At 35.9% G+C, this 15,828-nt stretch overlaps 1 protein-coding gene across 2 annotated transcripts in view; it reads right to left on the bottom strand.

The window, feature by feature from the left end:
- Positions 1–15,828, bottom strand: part of LOC135195025 (uncharacterized) — a 39,079-nt gene that overhangs the window by 20,695 nt on the left and 2,556 nt on the right. The window contains exon 1 of one of the 2 annotated variants that reach the window (XM_064221331.1): positions 5,420–5,822. The exons of the other annotated variant lie outside the window; for it this stretch is intronic. The gene's annotated coding sequence lies outside the window, so the exon portion shown is untranslated. Of the gene's footprint in view, positions 1–5,419; positions 5,823–15,828 lie in introns of those variants that run through there. 2 annotated transcript variants of the gene reach the window in all.

Raw genomic sequence — 15,828 nt, 5'->3', positions numbered from 1 at the left:
TGATCATTGGCCCATTCACTTAAAGTTTATGAAAAATATTCCATCTCCATGTTTACCAAAATGGAAGGTAGGGGAGGCTGACTGGGGATTATTCAAAAAAACTACTGAAGTTGATCAAAAGATAAAAGATTTTCAGAGCCCAACATCTGCTTATGAGTATTTAATCAGTATATTGCTGTGTGGTGCCATGCTGTCTATTCCTCGAACTTCTGGTAAGCCTCGGCGTCCTCTAGTACCTTGGTGGAGCGATTCATGCGCTTTGAGCCGAAAGATAACTAGAACTTGCTACAAGAGATATCGTAAATTTCCTTGCTTGGTCAATAAAATTATCTATAAAAGAGCTCTTGCTAAGCAAAAGAAAACATTTAAGCAAGCAAAAAGGGAATCGTTTATCAGATATATAAGTGAATTAAAATATGACTCCCCTATGTCATTAGTCTGGAACAGAATCCGAAAGCTGCAAGGGAAATTTTCTCCACCTCCCTTGCCTATATTGAAAATTGATGGCTTCCTCATATCTGATTCTGGAGAAGTTGCAGAAACCTTTGGTAGGCATTTCTCCAATATATCTAGTGCCCTACATTACTCTCCTGCATTCAGGAATATTAGGGACGGTACCACGGTTGTTCCTGCTGTTAGTTTAAATTTAGAGTCATATAATCTTCCTTTCACCATGAAAGAATTGGATCATGCAATCTCGTTGTCTTCCCCAACATCTCCTGGAGAAGATGATATACTGTACTCAATGATTTTTAATCTGCCTAGAAGTACGAAACAATTTCTTTTAGACATTTTAAACAGTTTTTGGCTTTCAGGAACTTCACCAGAGTCTTGGAAGATATCGATTATTGTACCTGTTTTAAAACCTTTTAAAGATTCCTTCCTTCCTAAGAATTATAGGCCAATTGCTCTAACTAGTTGTGTTAGCAAGATTTATGAGAGGATGGTCAATGCTCGACTTGTGTGGTATTTGGATTCAAAGAATCTTTTATCTAATCGGCAGTTTGGCTTTAGGAAAAATAGAAGTACTTCTGACCCTTTGATGTTCCTTACTCGGGAGATACAGAATGCTTTTGCTGTACAAAACCAGACTGTTGCAGTGTTCTTTGACCTAGAAAAAGCCTACGACACTACCTGGCGAGGGGGTATCCTTATGCAACTTGTTGAGTGGGGTGTTGTGGGTAATTTGTTCTATTGTCTGAAAGATTTTTTATCAGAACGTTTCCTGAAAGTAAGAGTGGGCTCTTACATTTCTTCTGCCTACCCTCAAGAAGAAGGGTTACCTCAGGGAAGCGTCCTTAGTCCAACACTCTTTAATGTAGCTGTCAACGGCCTACTAGAACAAGTTCCTGTTGGGGTGCATGGTCTGGCCTTTGCTGATGATTATGCAATAATCTGTAGTAAGTCCACAGCTGTTGAAGCTTGTCAAATGATTCAGACTGCTATTAATGCTTCAACATCATGGGCCAGTGCTAAAGAGTTTCAAATTTCAGCAGAAAAAACCAAAGCTATAAGATTTTGTCGATTAAGAAGAGTGGAAGAGATCCCTACACTGTTTTTAAATGATTCGATTTTACCTTATGAAGATAGCATTAAGTATCTAGGTGTTACATTTGATAAAAAATTAACTTTTACTCAACATGTTAATGAAGTTGTATGTAACGTGAAGCTTCGTCTTAATATTCTTAAAGTCGTGTCTAATTTTAATTGGGGGGCAGATCGAATCACCCTCTTGAGGATGTACCAGGTTTTATGCCTAAGCAAAATTGATTATGGTTGCCAAGTTTATGGTTGTGCGTGCAAGACAACACTGCAGAAATTAGATGTTGTCCATAATATGGCTTTACGTATTTGTACGGGAGCCTATAGAACTTCACCAGTAGAAAGCCTATATGTTGAGTCAGGTTTTCCCCCATTATGTATCCGTAGGGAGGAATTAGGCTTGAGAGTCCTATCAAGAGTACTTACGTCAAAGCTGAACCCCAACTATAAGTACGTTAGAGAACCATCTGATAGAGCCCCAAATAGACCTAGACTGCCAAGCCGCTTGAAGTTCGAGCTAGCCAGCTCTGCCAGAGGTGGGATTACTACCCCCTGCAGTAGCTGAAATTTCGCCCTCAAAGTTTCCTCCTTGGAATAGGCCTCGCATAGAAATCTGTCCAATTAGGGAAAGCAGGAGCAACAGTTCTGGTGATCAGTTGAGGGCAAGTTTCTTGGATCATGCTTCTGAACATGGTGATTCTCATCATATATATACTGATGGCTCGAAGGGTTCTGATGGTGTTGGTTGCTCTGTAGTGACTAGTGATAATATAATTAAAAAGAAGCTTCCATCTAATTCCTCTGTTTTTACAGCTGAACTGCTGGCAGTTTTGACTGCTCTTAAATATATTTTTTTATAGTTCTTGTACTAACAAGGTTTTTACCATTTTTACTGACTCTTTGAGTGTTTTATCTTCTCTCAAAAGCCTAGTCTCTTGCACCTTTAGTGCAAGAAGTACAAGATTGGTTTTATCTTTTAATTAATAGAAGAGGATTTTCTGTTAGGTTTTGTTGGGCTCCGTCCCATGTTGGAATTGTTGGGAATGAGCGAGCCGACACTGCTGCTAAGGCTGCAACTAGGCTTAGGCACATTTCCAACATGGGCGTCCCTGTATCTGATTTTAAAAGTACCATTCGATTTTATTGTAGAGACCAGTGGCAGGCCCACTGGTCTACTTTAGATAATAATCTTAAATTAAAGTCGATTAGGCCTTCTGTTCATCCTTGGCCTCATAGCCGGATGGATAGAAGGTCTGAGATAGTTTTAGCTAGATTACGTATTGGCCACACTAAATATACTCACGGGTATCTAATGATGAGTGGAGCGGATAGGCAGGTTCCTCGCTGTTCCACTTGTCATGTGGATTTGACTGTGGTGCATATTTTGGTGGAGTGCCCTCATTTTGAAACCAACCGTAGAGCTTGTTTGCTGGCAAATAAGACTCTGGCCGATATTTTAGGTGAAGGTGCTCAGGCAGAGCAAATTATGACATTTTTGAAAAATATTGGTCTTTTTTATGAATTGTAATTTTCTCTTAATTGTTTTAGGTTTCTTGTTTGGTTTTTATGAATGAATGATTTGTATGTTAATCGGTTGTATGTATGTTTGTTTGTACGACAGTGACTTTTATTCTTAAAGATATAAATGCGCTGAATGGCCCCTCGGCTCCGGCGCTTGGCTATGTGCCAAAAATTTTATAATCTAATCTAATCTAATCTGATGACCATCTCCGGTGTCAGGACGCGTTATAAGTACTTTTTCGGAGGGTAGTCCAGCCGTGATCGCCGGTGAGTTGGCCAGTCCATGCTGTGTTTCACCCTAGTCAGAATTTGCCATGGAAAGAAGTCTGGCTGAATTTTGTGCTCAAGTCCAACCAGGGTAGTACCCTGTACTTGCTGCAATTGCTTTGAGGCACTTGATGCCGTTCCCAATAACACATGACCGGTTCAGTGTCGAACCGACATGCGACTGAAGCTCAGCAGATTGGCGCCAGATATTCCAAGAGTAAAGAATCGGCAAAAGCAGCACCATTCGTCGCTTTAAGTATACGGTTCGAGATGTGAGGAGGAAGCTGTGCTGTTAACTTCACTAAAATTTGTGGGCAAAATTGCAAAATTAATAATGTTGGAAAGTTATTTTAAGTAAAATGTTGAAGATATGCCATTAATGAATAATTAAGTAGCAATTTTAGTACTATATATCATACCCTGTAAACACTTTTTAAACCCAAGACGGAAATTATCATAATAAGGGGTCCGCTACATGAGTAATTTTAATAAGCTTAAGAAACTGGTTTAGATAGTACATAACGGATGCGACTCACGATATAGAGCTCTAGTCTTAACTCGTTTCCTTTCGCTTCCTAGAATTTCCTGTCATACAATTATAAGACTACAAACATTGAGAATATATATACATATAGCCTACAAACATTGAGAATATATATAATATATAAAAATATAGTATTCATATATATATTCATATCAAAATATATATATATATACTATATATATATGTATAATATATATATATATATATAAGTATTTAATACATACTTCTTCTAGTCTATAAGGGAATGATCGAATAACAGAAAATTAGTATTTGTAGGTTTCTTTGTTGACTGACAGTGTTTTCTGTACAGCAAAAATACTTAAAAAATAATCTGAAAATAGATATCACTCATACGTGGGGAAGGTGAAAAATCTATATTAAAAAAAATTGATACTTTGATGACTAATCGCTCTTGTCAAAGAACCAACGTTTAGCTTCGGAAACTGACAATTGATATAGCTAATGTAAAGAATTTGACCATTTTCCTGAACGTTTGTCGACCCTTCCATTTTATTTCCTTTCATAGAGCCAGTGCCTGGAAACGTATCAGCTTCTTCAAGTATTTTTTTCTTCCCCCTCCCCCCCCTTTTTTTTTATTTAGTGGCCGAACCCTTGACGCAGAGCAGGAACCTGTTTTACTAGTTCTTACTTCCTGGTTCCTTAAGGCACTCCAATCCGTTCATCAGCAGTGAAGTTCAATGTTGTATTTCTGGGAGATTTGGTTTTCTAGTGACGGATATTGTATTGAATCGGTCACTCGACATGTGTGCCTTTGTTGCAGACTTCGAGAGTTTAGTATTCTTAGTTTTTTTAAATAGATTTTTCACCTTCCCCAAGTATGAGTGATGTCTGTTTTCAGATGATTTATTGGTATTTTTGCTGTACAGAAAACCGTGTCAGCACAAAGAAACCTACAAATGCTAATTTTTTGTTACTCGATCATTCCCTTATAGACTAGAAGAATTATGTATTAAATATACATGTATATATATATATATATATACCATTATAACTATACATATACATATACATATATTATTATTATACACACACACACACACATATCTATATATATATACAATATATATATATATATATATTATAATATATATATACATAATATTTGTGTATAAATACATAATATATAAATATAATATATATAGATATATATATATATATGTGTATGTGTTATGTATGTATGTGTGTTATTTTTATATGTATATATTCTCAAGGTTCAAGTCTTACAATTGTATGCACGCGCTATTCTGGGAGACGTGCTTTGCAAACACCTGTACCTGATTGTAGATTCGGATGTGTATTTCATTGACGAGACAAAATGGTGACCTATTGCTCCCTCAGAATGGCTTTTCTTGAATTCAACGTAGATTTTGATGTCTGTTTCCTCTGTGTTTGGGTCACTTTTCTTTTCATTTTTTCTTTTCACGTGCGAAATGCATTCTGCCAACTCGCCAGACAGAGTGATGTTTGATTTTTTGGGTCTTTAATGTAATATGTTTTATGCACGAGAATTAATAGTAATCTTACCTTGATGAAGAAGCCCTTGAAGGCACCAACAACGGGTTCTCCTCTTCTCTCCTCTACACCAAGGGCCCTGCTCTGCCCATAAGTCCACTGATGTTTTGTAATCGAGCTCCTGTTTTTTAATAACGCTACCGAACGCTATCCGACGTCAAACCTGACTTTATTTAAACACTTCACTACGTAAGTTTCGACTACGTCTGTAGGAAAGAAGGTACCTCGCGCAATTGTTATCCTACTCTGGTGTCGCGCTTCCCCAGGCTAAGGACTGGCGAGCAAAACGGCAACGCTCTTGCTGACCTTGAATACTAGGCTCCAGAGGGCGGGAAACCTGCTTTGGGTAGGAAGGTACGTTTGGTGCTTCCTGAGAACCGAGGTTTTGACTTTCCCGTGATTTTGTTTTTCACCGAAGGGGAATTCTTTTTGTTGCATTGTACGTCCTGATTTTTTGGTTCCGTGGTCGCGCCCGTGAGTCGAAGAATTTCTTATCAACTAAGAAATTCCCCTTCGGTTTAACAATATGAAAATATATTCATTCCGAGGTAGAGCGAATTAGATATTAAACGACATTTGTAGGTTAATGGGAGAGAGATTATATTATATATATATTATATATATATATATATATATATATATATATATATATATATATATATATTGTTATGTCTGTGGTTCCTTTCAAGAGCAACGGATCAATGGATCTGAGTCGCAGTGATTTAAGGCCAAGAATGAAATAAGGAACCATGACACAAGTGCGAAAAAATTAAAGAAGACAGCTTAGGGCCAGTTTCTGAGTGAAGTAAGTTAGGTAAACTCAGAGGTTTAACGTGGTTACATACGTTTCATTACTCTAAGGGAACTAAAGCCGGCGAGATCGGCTCGTTCCTGTAGACTGGAGTGGAGGACCGGAATATCCAGATATGATGAATCCATGAATCATGCATTCACAAGAATCCACTTCCACTATGAGGCACATAATAGGGCTTCTGCAAACAGATGTGATGATGACATCAATACAGTGGCTACAAACACGTGGAGGGGATCGGAAAATTCTTAGAAGATTAAACACCATTCCTTTTGCTGGAGCTGTGTCACAGATTAATCACAGGACTGTAAGACAATGACTTACACAAGATGAATGTTACATCCCAGCACTATAGCAAAACTAATCACTACGGGGCACTTAATGATTCAAAACACCATGGGAGGACACCTACAGCATCACCACACACAAAGGGGGTAGCAGGTTTCATGGTGCAATGGCTGAGAGTGATGCTTGGGTAGTGATTGAGGACCATAAGTTGCTTGTAGCCATGAAACGTAAAAGAATCAGGAAATGTAAGGAGGGGAGACTGCCTTAAACCATTAAGTTACCACTGAAGCTGATAGCTCAGCTTGTCCGTCTTCATTGGTGGTGCTATTGGGGTAAAGCACAATAGAGAAATAGAGCAATTGAACATGTGGAGCAGTCTCCAAGAGATAGGGGAGAAGGGGAGCACTCTGCTCCTGTGAGACTGTTGCTGTTGAGATGGTGAGTTAAAGTTTAAAGATGAATCTTCTGCTGCATGCCCTTTCATCAACTTTTCCTCTACTTCCGATCTGTGTGGTAGATGAATCTTCTGCTGCATGCCCTTTTATCAACTTTTCCCCTACTTCCGGTCTGTCTGGTAGATGGCATATGTTCCGGTGTAAATACCCGGCCTCGTGGCATTCAAATTCGGCATGGGTGGCTTAATCCGCTTGTTATGACTTACTTCTCGGACTTTCAGGTGTTTGCAGAAAAAAATGGCTGGCAGCAGTGTTTGTGGAAGAGAAAGCTGTGAGTCTTAGAGATCTTTCATAGAGGTAGTGGAAGAATCATAGAGTGGCTACTGATTTTTTATTAATGTTATGTTATTTTGACTTGGGGATGTTGATAATTTAGAACAATATATATGTATATATATCACACTTTTTATATATACTTTTTTCCTCCTGATGGGTTTAGAACCAGAATGTTAGTTTTTCTGCTTTACAGGAAATCTTCCCCCTGATCCCAACTCCTTGACGAGGTGGGGGGCTTAAGGATCCACTGCAGAGAGAGTATGCCCCTTTATGCCTACGCTCTCTGCTGTGGATCCAACTGAACATTAGGACCTTTAACTCCTTTTCTCCTCCTCTTCTAAATTTTCCCCTTTCCCTTCTTCTTCTTTAGTTGACGACCTTGGCATGATTTTGGACTATTGAATTGAATGCTCTTTTAATTTGATGGAGGGTGGAGCTGGACAGCATGCCACTCCACCCGTAAAACTAAAGTACCTGACGTGGTGGAGCGAGGGGAAATTTTTATGTCAAGCCATGCCCACAGTGCTGGGTCCGATCTCTTGGGACTGACGACCCTTAAGGCACTGTGGGTATGGCGTATATCCAAGTGAAGATCCCAGAGCAATTACCACTATGTAACAAAATTGCTCCTCCCCCAGTTGGGCCTCCCTGGTGAGAGGGACCTCATCTTGGACGAAAATATTATTATTATTCTATGGAAAATACACCAAACCCCACTATGACTTCTGGCATGGCAACGGACTATCCCCAAGTTAGAGAAGAGCAGGAAGGTATCAAAACTTGGTTACCATATAGACCAACAAGAAAAAACAGATATCGTGTTGATCCAACCTTGACCCATTTCGACTCCCTCTTTGGTAGTGGAAGTTGGTCAAGATTCCTTACTATGGAAACCGAAAACAGAATATCTGCATTGAAACTGGAAAACTTTTTGTTGAATCGATATTCAACTGCAGAAATGTCATTCAGACTAATAAAAGACCAAACGTGGTTAATTGAAACCACAACTAGAAGCCAATCGGAAAATTACTTAACAATAAAAAATATTGACAATATAAATGTACATATTAAAAAACATGACAACATGAACAGTGTACAGGGTGCCATTGTCTCCCTGATGTGAGAACCTTTAGAAAAAATATATTGCTAGATTCCCTTAAAAAGAGATATAATAATGTCCAAGATTGCGAAATTTACAACATAAACAGTAGAAGAAGTAACGGAAAAACTCTCAGAATAGCAAAAATAAAATTTGACGGCCAAGAATTACCTTTAAAAATTAAAATTATGGGCCAAAGCAGAGAACTAAGACCGTACATTCCAAAACCACTACAGTGCCAAAACTGTAGTAAATATGGACATACAAAGAAAAACTGCCGTAATACAGCGGTATGTGCATATTGTGGATCTAACGAACATTCCACACAGTGGAAGTGTGGTGAGCCAAAGTGTGTGAACTGCGGGCAAAATCACCATGCAAGATCTAAAGAGTGTATGTATTATATATACAACACAGAATTAAAATTACTTCAAGAAAGAACAGGAATGCCCATAAAGGAAGCCAAGTTAGAATTAAAAGTCAGAGGAATGTATGATCCTGCTTGGAAACAAACGTTTTTCTACTATAATTTCTAACAATGAGACAAAAATGGAAAAGGATAAGAATATTAAAACCCTAACAGAAAAAACGGAAGGAAAATAACCACTTTGCATAAAGAAAACAGTTTAGCAAAAAACCAAGAAACATGCACAAATATTTATTTGTTCAAATTCTTTTGAGATATTAAAAGAAATAGAATCTCAAGAGATACAAGTATCACTGAAATGTTAGAAGAAAGTTATAATGAACTAGAAGCTAAGATAAAAAGAGACCCCTGGAGAGGACTCCGCCCAAAACCAAAAAACCAACAATCATTAGAGAATTGTCTGTTAAAGCAAAGACTAACTACCCATCGAAAGAGCACAAACCAAGAAGTAAGAATATCCCATTGTCTCCTAAAATAGTAATAAAACCAATGGAAGCAACAACCCAGAACATCAAAGAAACAGCACAGGAACAAACCATAGACGAAAATAATTACGTGATGGGAGAAGAGATTACTCCATCACCAATAATAGGAGCAGCAAAAGCAAATGAAAAAAGAACACCACACAAAAAACACATGTGGATGTAATAAATGTTTCATAGAATTATGCAACAAAAACAGAAATATAACAAAAGACAGTTTAACGAACACAATAAAAATTTTTATAAAATGTAGAAGTAGAGAGACTACTAGTTTGGACACTCACGGAAAAGGCTGTCTGTGCATTGGACATCTAATATCTTATAAAGAAAAACAAATAAATGTCGTAAAATTTTAGAGAAAATGCAAATTGATGATCCACAAAGAGAAAATAGCACACTAACATAATATTTTCAACAATTACATTATACAATGGAACGTATATGGCCTCCAGACCAGATTACATTTGGGATAATTGCAACGATTACTTAAGGAATATGAACCTATGGGTATTATGTTTGCAGCAATGTGAATAAAACAATAACAACTATAGGTAAATATACCTTAGTATCTGCATCTAGAGAGGAAGAAGGAAATCTAGGTACTGCTTATATATGTTGCATAACAAAGTATGTTATGACAAACAAAGTTACTTATAAACTTTACTGACTTGCAAATATCAAGTATTAAAATACAAATTAAAAATGATAATTATGTGATTTATAATTTATACAACCAACCAAATAAAAACTATGACATTGATAAACTTAAAGATTTATTAAAGTCAATACAAAGGAACCTTCATTAATACTAGGTGATTTTAATGCTCATAGCCTAATATGGGACTGTAATTGCACAAACTCAAATAAAGCAGGGAAAAAATTAGAAGATTTAATTGATTCAAACGACATTTGCTGTATAAATGATGATGAAATATCCACATATTTTTCAAGAACACATGGGACTTTATCCTCGGTGGACTTAACTCTATGTTCAACAAACATAGTTGACAGATTGGATTGGAATACAGTTGATGACCTGCACACCAGTGATCATTTTCCAATATTAATTTCCTTATTGCATAATAGTCCTGTAAAACATGTTCCTCATTATAACATTTTTAAAGCAGATTGGGAACAATATAAAAAGCATACTAAAAATATCCCACCATTTGAATATTTCAAAGACCACAATGAAACTAATAAATTTCTAGTTGGTTTCATTAAAAATGCTGCAGATAAATCATTCCAAAGACCAAACCCCATCCAACCAACAAAACACAAAGTTCCATGGTGGTCTGATAGGCTAACAGAGTTAATAAACACAAAACACTCATAGGAGACGATTAGATAATTTGAACAAAAAAATTCACTAAAATAAATACAAAATTTCCAATATTAGAAGGAACTTTGCAAAAAATGGCTATATTATTGCTAGAAATTGATACTTTAAAACCTGTATATAACAAAATATCTGCAAAATTTAAAAAGGAAGTAATTCAAGGAAGAATAATTTCTTGGAGGAAATACGTATCAAATCTCTCAAATAATACTCCCATACAAAAAATATGGAAAAAAATCAGAAAAATAAATGGTACCCATGTTAAACCACCTAGACATGCGATATTAAAAGATGGGAAGAGAATACTTAATCCAAAAGAAATAAGCAATATAATAGGAGAAAACTTAGCAAATGTAAGTAGTGATAAGAATTTGGATGAACACTTTCGTACAAAGAAAAATAGTATAGAATTAATAACAATAAATTTTGAAACAAGGGAAGATATATTATAATAGAAAATTTAATATGGAAGAATTGGAATATGCTCTCTCGAACCGCAATAAATCTGCTCCTGGAGGTGATAGTATTTGTTTTGAGATGAGATGCCACTTGCACCTTTGGCAAAGTCATACTTATTACAATTTTATAATCATTTATGGCTTCGGAATTTGTTTCCTGATGAATGGCGTAAAGCTATAATCATTCCTATCCCCAAACCTGGGAAGGATCCAAGCAATGTTAACAATTACAGACCAATATCTCTAACAAGTTGCTTATGTAAATTACTTGAAAAGATGGTGGAATGCTCGACTAACGTGGCACATTCGAGAAAATAAAATTTTGACTCCTACTCAATTCGGGTCGCAATGTACAGGTCTACATTAGATTCTCTCTCTTTTCTAAGAAGACCATATACGCAGAGGATTTGAACGAAAACAGGTAACTGCAGCTGTCTTTTTTGATGTTGAAAAGGCTTATGATACTACATGGAGGTATCCTATATTAAAAACTTTACAAAATAACAACATCCGTGGACATTTACCCAAATTCATCCAAAAATTTCTGACAAAACGCAGTTTTCAAGTGAGAATTGATGATACATTGTCCAGAACATTTCCACTTGAAAATGGTGTTCCACAGGGAAGTGTCCTTAGTGGCACACCTATTTACCCTTGCAATAAGTGATATTAGTAAACTTTACCTACTGGAATTAAAAGCAACTTTGCCCTTTATATGGATGATTTTGCCATCTATTATTCAGCGTCTCGCATTAAACATGCAGAAAGCATTATTAACAAAACTATAAAGAAAAATAGATGAATGGACATCATCTGTAGGATTTAAATTAGCCATAACCATAAGACACAAGCAATCGCTTTCTACAAAGATAAAAGGTGGATGAAAAATGAAGAAATAGATTTGAAAATCGGAAGTCATAATATACCAATTGGCCAAACAGCAAAATTCTTAGGATTAGTACTTGACACTCATTCAAACTGGAAAGCCCACATAGCATACGTGAAAATCAAAATGCAAAAAAGCTTTAAATCTAATTAGAAAATTATCAAGCACTACATGGGGAGCAGATAGACAAACCCTTACAATTGCTATATAAAGCAACAGTACTGTCTATCATTGATTATGGCAGCGAAATATACGGCTCGGCTTCAGACACAACACTGAAATTATTAGACTCGGTTCACAATGAAGGTCTTAGAATATGCTCAGGAGCCTTTAGATCATCACCAACCTCTTCTTTACAGGTTGAATGTGGTGAACTACTCTCTCTCTCCATAGAGAGTTAGTGACAATGAAGAGTGGCCCTAAAGATTCAGTGTAGTGATTCCCCAACAAAAAAACTATTTGAATTACGTGATACATTTATTAAACAATCATATACCACCTTTCCCAATAAGAGCTAGAAGACTGTTTGAGTCACTTAATATAAATTCACAACTAACTTCAATAGTAAATTACCGCCTCCATGGAATGATGAATAAGATAAAAAATTTGCACTAACTTAAAATATTTATCAAAAAATTACTCGTATACTCCAGAACCAAACCCATAGACAAAACATACAAAGAGCAGCAAATAAGCCGAAAAGGTCCCCATTACGCAGTATATACGGATGGATCCAAATCAGAATACGGAGTGGGTTATGCTACAGTGTCCAAGGACAAAACATACCAGTTCTCTCTTCCCAACGATGCTTCTGTATTTACAGCAGAGTTATGTGCAATAAACATCGGCCATAGAAATAACAAAGAACACCCCTTTTAATATTTTGTGATTTTATAGCGCTCTAGAAGCGCTAATAGAAGCCATTAACAGGTACAATCCCAGAAATGATATTGTGCAACAGATTAAGTTTTTACTCCATAAATATATAATAAGGGAAGAAATATTGAAATATGTTGGATCCCTGCCCATGTCGGAATAAAAGGAACGAAGAAGCTGATAAAGCAGCCAAGGAGGCAGTCCACATGATGAGATCAAGTATAAACATCCCTATTAGTGACTATATAGCTCATATTAAAAACAATCATTGTAAATAAATGGCAAATATATGGAGCAGGGAATCAGAAAGTAATAAACTAAAACAAATAAAACCTGATGTTAAGAAATGGAGCTCCATATATCAGAGAGAGAGACACACACAAGTAATCTTGACACGTCTACGTATAGGCCACACTCGTCTGACACATGGGCACTTGATGAGCAGCCCACGTGACCCTGCTCCAGAGTGCCCACAGTGCAAGGTGTTAACTGTCGGACACGTGTTGTGTGAGTGCCCAAGGTATGACCACAGCAAGGCTATCAACCTTTGGTAATAAAAGAATAAAAGAAATTTTGTCAGAATCTTTCTCATTTTCAGTGGTTCTTGTTTTTAACGTTTCTAAAGAAATCTGATTTAATTAACCCTCTTACGCCGGAGCCCTAAAAATCAAAATGTCTCCCGTATGCCGGGCCTGGTTTTGGAGTGAGCGCGGAAGTGGAAAAAAATAATTTTTTCAAAAAATTACAGCGCGCGTACTTTTGAAGATTAAGAGTTCATTTTTGCTCCTTTTTTTGTCATTGCCTGAAGTTTAGAATGCAACCATCAGAAATGAAAAATAATATCATTATCATATGTAAATAATGCGATATATGGTAGCGAAAAAAAAGAAAAAAAAATTCATACATAATTGTATTCAAATCACGCTGTGCAGAAAACGGTCAAAGCTAACCAGTTACTTTTTTTTTTTGCGTTGTATTGTACACTAAATTGCGATCATTTTGATATATATACATTGTAAAACAATACAAAAGCAACACCGGAAAAAAATATTATCACAAAATGATGTACGAATTCGTAACGAGCGGACGTAAAAAAATGTTATTTTTCAAAAATTCACCGTAATTCTAAATAATGTTTCTAGAGACTTCCAATTTGTTTCAAAATTAAGACAAATGATTGAATATTACGATACTGTAAGAGTTTTAGATTAGAATTGGCAGATTTCGACCATTTCGGACGAGTTAAATTTGACCGAATGTCGAAATTTTAATATATATATTTTTTTATATGGACATATTTCGAAGATGGAAAAAGCTACAACCTTCAATTATTTTTTATTGTATTCTTCATGATTTGCGCACATTTTGATATATGAAACTCTATAAAAAGGCTAATATGAAAAGGAGCAAATATTAGGATAATGCCATGTACGTATTTCGGAGACTTGCGGCCGCGAATCGGCGCGCGGAGTGAAGGTAAATATATTTTTTCAAAAATTCACCATAAATCACAATATTGTTTTAGAGACTTCAAATTTGTTTCAAAATGAAGATAAATGACAGAATATTACTAGACCGTAAGAGTTTTAGCTTACAATTGCGTTTTTCAACTATTTCGGTAGAGTCAAATTTGACCGAACGTGGTTTTTTTTTCTATTTATCGTGATTTATATGCAAATATTTCGAAAAAAGAGAAAAGCTACAACCTTCAATCATTTTTAGTTGTATTCTACATGAAATTACGCACATTTTCAGAATATAAAACACTTTATGTAACAGCTAATTTTAAATGGTGCAAACATTTCGACAATCGCACAAAAAAATTCTGATTTTTTCGGAAGTTACCGCGCGAACGTAATGTTTTTTTTTTCATAAATTCACCATAAATAGAAATATTGTGCTAGAGACTTCCAAGTCGTTGAAAATTAAGGTAAATGATTGAATATTACTAGAATATAAGAGTTTTAGCTTACAATTGCGTTTTTCGACCATTTCGGTAGAGTCAAAGTTGACCGAAAGTTGAAATTTTTGCACTTAACGTTATTTATATGAAAATATTTCAAACTGATAAAAGCTACAACCATGGGTTGTTTTTTGTTGTATTGTGCAGGAAATTGCGCATTTCCATATATAAAACTTTATGTAACGGCAAATTTAAAAGGGTGCAAACATTAGGACAATCGCACGAAAAAATTTATCGGAAGAGTTATCGCACGAACGTAAGGAAAAAGTTTTTTTCATAAATTCACCATAAATCGAAATATTGTGCTAGAGACGTACCAATTTGTTGCAAATGAAGGCAAATGATTGAATATTACTATAATGTAAGAGTTTTAGCTTACAATTGCGTTTCTCGACCCATTTCTGTAGAGTCAAAGTTGACCGAAGGTTGAAATTTTTGCACTTATCGTTATTTATATGAAAATATTTCAAAACTGATAAAAGCTACAATCATGAGTATTTTTTAGTTGTATTGTGCATGAAAATTGCGCACATTTTTCATATATAATACTTCATGTAAAGGATAATTTAAATGGTGCAATAATTATGTCAAAGTGACGAAATAATTTCCGAGATGTGTCACTGATACTTTTTAGTGCGATAAGAAAGAAATTCGCGCTTGCGCGCCTGCGTAGCGATTGTAAACAAAACAACGCCTTGATCCGTGAACTCCCAGCATCCCCCAAGGCGCGTGATACAAAATTTTCGGCTGGTAGGCCTATAAGTATTTTTCCGCAAATTTTTAAAAAACTTTTTTGAGCCGACGTATGATACGTCCAATCGGCATACGGGAGACATTTTGACTCGACGTTTAATACGTCCAATCGGCGTAAGAGGGTTAATAAAATATAATAACGATACAAAAACCTCAGAGCAATTAATGAATTTTAGATCAAATTTTTAAGATTTTATTGAATTGTTATTAATTTTAATACACCTTTTTAATAAGTATGTATGGAATCGTGAGTAAATGTATTTATTGCATGTTTGAGTTCTAGTAAGGAAGTCTGTGCCCCTGTGCAG

The sequence above is a fragment of the Macrobrachium nipponense genome, chromosome 15, assembly GCF_015104395.2.
Source record: "Macrobrachium nipponense isolate FS-2020 chromosome 15, ASM1510439v2, whole genome shotgun sequence".
In the NCBI taxonomy this organism is placed as follows: Eukaryota; Metazoa; Arthropoda; class Malacostraca; order Decapoda; family Palaemonidae; genus Macrobrachium; species Macrobrachium nipponense.
The sequence above is the reverse complement of the archived record's forward strand: the minus strand, read 5'-3'. Positions and strand labels throughout refer to the sequence as shown.